Source organism: Oryzias melastigma, linkage group LG11 (assembly GCF_002922805.2).
Source record: "Oryzias melastigma strain HK-1 linkage group LG11, ASM292280v2, whole genome shotgun sequence".
Lineage (NCBI taxonomy): Eukaryota > Metazoa > Chordata > Actinopteri > Beloniformes > Adrianichthyidae > Oryzias > Oryzias melastigma.
In genome coordinates, this window is record NC_050522.1 from 8,553,322 (window position 1) to 8,558,750 (window position 5,429).

A 5,429-nucleotide genomic window follows, 5' to 3' on the forward strand; every position below is an offset into this window, starting at 1 on the left:
TGACACTTTAAATCCTACAAACAATCTATTTTTCTTGTTAAAATAACATTTACAGCATCAAATGTCTGGGCAGGAAAACAGCAGTCACGGTATTACACAGTGGGCGTGGTATCAAAGAATCGGAACAAATCCGGCGTTTTGATTGGTTGAAGAAATTGGAACATTCGGAATAAGCTCCTCCGAGGTGGGTTTCCATTCTTCTCTGTGGGGGGAAGAGGAGAGGAAGGGGGGCCTCTTGCTGTCGTTCAGAAGTTTGCGAGTTCGAGACCCACTCTGGACAAACAAAACGGACAGCGTCAAATGGTGTCAATTTACTGCAAAATATTTACTGAAATAATTTCAGTCCATAAAAGTAAAGTATATTAGGGGTACAAACAATGTAACTCTACTGGTAAAAGATGTTATATTGAAGTGAGTTGGATGACTCAGGGCAGCCTAAAAGTGATGTAAACAATTTGTGTTGTTTGTGCTTCTTTTTCAGAGCAGCTGGTGCACTTGATGACGTGCAGAAGCTCACGAGTTCAAGCCACGATGTCCACAACTGCAGCATAAAGTGTCAAATACCACAAATGCATGAAAAAGAAATGTTAAAAAATTAGAAAGACGTTGTAAAAATGAACCCATTAGCTGCAATTTACAAGCTGCGACACAAATTGATGTTTCTGAAGCAAAACAACCGCAGAGAATAAGCATCAGGAAAACAGCAACACGTGTTTTTCTGATTAAATATAGCTCCACATATCTTATCTCAAAGTTATACTATTCAAAATTGATCACTTTTAGCTTAGAAATGTTGATGAAATCTGAAAAAAGAAGCATAAAACAACATCAGTCGTTTTCACTTAGGCTTCACATCACTTTGAGGCTCTGACTCTTAGTCCTCAGCCATCCAAAACCCCTCCATCCTTAGACTTAAATAGTTGCTCTTTTTGATACAGTTTTTTTCATTTTCATATTTTCCAATATATTTCTAATTATTTTACAGATTTTGTATGGGATTTGAAGCTTTACTCTGCGACTACACATCGCGAGCTTCTGAACGACCGATACCAAGACGGTTGCTGCCCTCTTGTGGCCTCTTGCTGCCGTTCAGAAGATCGCGAGTTCGAGGCTGAGCTCGGACAATCAAAACAAAGAATTTCAGATGGCGTCATTTTTTTTACAGAAAATTCAGAAAAAGATTTACAAAGGTGTCTGAAATTATTTATACGGAAAAAATATTAAGAGTATTAAGGGTTGTTTGTGCTTCTGTTCCAGGTTACATGAACAACCTAAAGCTAAAAGGGACCTGTTTTTAAAAGTATAACTTTTGAGAGATGCGTGGAGCTACTAGTTTTTGTTAAGATCCTTTTTGATACCGTTCACTAGCTGTTTTCTTCAATGCTTTTGTTTTACTTTTGCTGCTTCCGAAATCTAATATTGTGTTAAAGCCCATGAGTGAAACCATGTGTTGATTTGTTATATACAGTATATATTTTTAATCCATCCATCCATCTTCTTGACCGCTTCGTCCCTTTCGGGGTCGCGGGGGTGCCGGAGCCTATCCCGGCTACTGATGGGCGAAGGCGGGGTACACCCTGGACAGGTCGCCAGTCTGTCTCAGGGCCTCAATCACACACCCATCCACTCTCACATTCACACCTAGGGACAATTTAGAGTCACCAATGAACCTATGAAGCATGTTTTTGGACGGTGGGAGGAAGCCGGAGTCCCCGGTGAAAACCCACGCATGCACGGGGAGAACATGCAAACTCCACACAGAAGGGTCCCAGCCGGGAGTCGAAACCGGGGCCTTCTTGCTGTGAGGCAAGAGCGCTAACCACTGTTCCACATTTTTAATGTTTTTTCAGTTTAATTGACAACCTGATCTTCAGAAAAACTTAGAAAATTAAAGTAGAACAGATCCATGTTCTGAAATAACAAAACAGTTAATCAGGAGGCAGTGGGATGTTACAAAATAATTGATTGGAAATGACTAAAACCATAGACTGTAAAAACAATGGACAGATCGAGCACTGAGGTCCCCCATTGGAAATGCATTACTTCCTCTCCTCGCGAAAGTAGGCCGCCGCTTTCACCGTCAATTCCTGAAATGGATACCGCCATTTGCAAACAATCTTCAGCGATTGGTCCGAGTCATAGCTGAGTCACCGAATCTACAGGAAGTACTGTCACCAATCAGGAGTGAGTTTTTTGCAACCGTCTGCCGCTTTCCACGCCTCAACCACGAGACCGCGGATGTAAACACCTTCTACTTTAATAACGGCTGCTCGGGAGAATCGTACAAGTCATTGTTGAAGCCTTTGAGGGAGAACCATTCCAACATTTGATTCTGTCAGCGGTCCTTTTGGATTTACTTACATTTATTCCTTTTTGTCGAGATAAAAGGAGCATTTGGGTGACGCCGCTGCGGCTGGAGAAATGTGCGTGTCCCTCTCGCGCGCGCCGCAGCTTTTCAGTTGTCATTCGCGGCCAGGTTACAGTCTGATCAGATCCACGTGAGAAGCGCGTTCAGCGGTATTTAAAATAAATAACCATCCTAACAAGTGAACGGCTGGATCTTTTTTCTGTTTGGACATACGATCAGGCCATTCAAGTTTGTCTCGCGCTCCTCAGACGGCTGCGTCTAATTCAGGCTGCAAGCTGGAAAAGTGCGGCGAAGATGAAACTTTGGTTGGTGATTTTATGCGCATATATGTAACTTAGAATTTATAAGCTACAACCAAAACAGTGAAATAGCGAAAAACGAACGTTAATCAAACAAAAAAGTCCAAAGCACATAACCTCAGAGTGAAATCTATTTCTACAGAGTAAATCCTCATCTAAAAATGCCTCTTGTTGTTTTAAACTGCTGCATTGGTACATTCCATTGAGGAAAACAACAGTAGGACAATGACTGGTACATTGTTGAATTGTAAAGTAGGCCTAGGTGTTAAAAGGTCTTTTGACGGAGCCATTGATGAAGTCTGCTCCCATTGGCTACCCGTCATGTGTCACTCAAACCCCCCAGACGGTCGACGTCAGACCCACAAACGCTTATTGAGCCATCTGATTGGTCAATTTATAACTCTAATAACTTGTGATAATGGAAAAAAATCTTTAAAAAAAATTAGGATTAGAAAAAAGAAGTTAAGCAGAAAGCAGCAGAGGAAGAATGATTATTCTGACATATAAAATGACTGAGAAATAACTGTCTGTTTCCCAATGTAAGTCAATGGGACTTTGGCCTTTTTGCAACCCAGTGGTACTTCCTATACGGAACACGGAAGGAGGGGGGCTTGCTTCGTCCAGTTATTCTATATACAGTCTATGAGCTAAAGCCCATTTGCTGGTATAGGTACTCCATACCAATGAGCCCCCCTGCTGTGCAGATAGAAAGCACAGGTCATATTTGTCAGATACATATTGATGGGCCTTGGATTTGATATTTACCTCATTAAACAGCAAGACATCCATCACTGTGGGTATGATGAACCAACAGCTTCAGGTTGAGATAGAGAGCTGTAACTTCAACTCTTGGTCCTGATGGATCTCCTCCACCAGGAACTGAAAACTGACGACATGTCGCACAACAAACCTGCAGCAGCTGAATCAGATGATTCCATTCTCATGGTGAGATCTCCAACATCTGTCACCACGTGAGGATCAAAGAGAAGCGGTTGAAAAAGATGGAAGTGTTGATATGAATATAGATATGAGGAGGATGGGCTAAATCAGGAGACACCAATCTGTTTGAAACTGATGGTCACTTTATGAGTACTGAGTCATACGAAGGATTACCATTTTGAAAGAACACATTTTGCTTAGTTTTAGTTCTACATTATTAATAATGAATAATGATACTCCTCTATGTGAAGACACCGATTTGTCACCATAATTATCAACAATGACAACAAGCTAGGAAACAAACATCAATATTCAGAACTTTATTAATCTCAGTAATTGTTACATTTCATGGTAAAAATATCCCATTTTCACTATGTTGTACCATATTTATCGACTATGTAATATTAAAGAAAAATCAACTTACACATTTTTTACAAATCTGGTCACATTTTGAACTCATAACCAAATCTGCAGAATATTTAACAAAATTAATTATCTTTGACCTGGTCACCTTAACTTATCTAAAGCTCATGTATCATTAACATATTTTTGAGACATTTATATTTTTAAATTTATCTAAATGAAAGTGTAACTTAAAAAAGAAAATAGCAACAGAATCAAATGGAATTTTAGATGCAGTGTTACTTTTAGAAGAGACCTGCGTTCACCTTGTGGTTCCCTTGGGGCTACCTGGGCACCACATCGGTGACCCCTGGGCTTAAACTTGATCGTTTGGCAGCCATGGTGAGAAAGGCCTTCAGCGAGTTGCACAAGAATCCTTTGATCCGGTTCATTCCAGTTCTCAAATATAACTGAAGGTGGCATTTCTGTTCAGAAGAATTTTCTCCATTAGGAATAAAGAATTCCAACAACCATAAGTATGTTCTTTCCCTGGGAAAAACCACATGCCACAAGGCCTTCAGCTCCTCCTCTCTTCCCCCCACAGAGAAGAATGGGAACCTGCTTCTTAAGGGTCTCTGAGTCTTTGTTCTCACTCATTCAAAACACCAACATTTGTCCTTACCTTCGGCCCTCTTGAAATCAAATCCTTCACCTCCTGATTGTTGTTGTGGCTCCAGGGCTTTAGTGCGTAGTTCTGTGTCTTTTGTACGTTTCTCCTCTGCAGATGGGTTTCTCCACCATGCTGCCTAACCCCACCCTCTTCAGGAGATAGAACAAAAACTACCAATAAATCCCATATTATCTCTTTAATAAAATCTCAATCACAAAAACGTTTAAGTCTATTTTAGACAGTTTTATTACGTTGATCTCACAGCTGCACGGCAGGATGCCTGAGCGTGATTATCAAATATTAACAAGTTAATTATGTTTTATTAGTCACGCACGTCAACGCATCAACATTCACAGCCCTAGTTTTTTTCCTTTAGTCACTTCACTTTAAGATGGATCAGATTCGATGTTAGAGACGTGTGGAGGACAAAATGAGACCAATGACCTACTTTTATTTTTATTAGCCTACATTTGACTGTAAGAAAAAGAGCTCTTTGTTGACCAAAGACTTAGTTTTTTCCTGCCTTTGAATTAAAAACATATATTTGCTCATTTTTACATGGAAAATAACTAATTTTAGTTTTATCAAAGCAGATTGTAGTTCTTTTTATAGAAAGACCATTGAGAATGACAAAAATCCCAACAACCACAACTTTATTTGAAATATTTTTATTTAACACAACTTACAGTCAAGCCAGAAGAGTAAGCTATATGAAGTGATACATATTCACATTATGGTCTAACAGGGTTTACAGCATATCTTGTGTTCTGTAAGCATAAATGTTACCAAAAAAACAAACAAACAAGAAAAT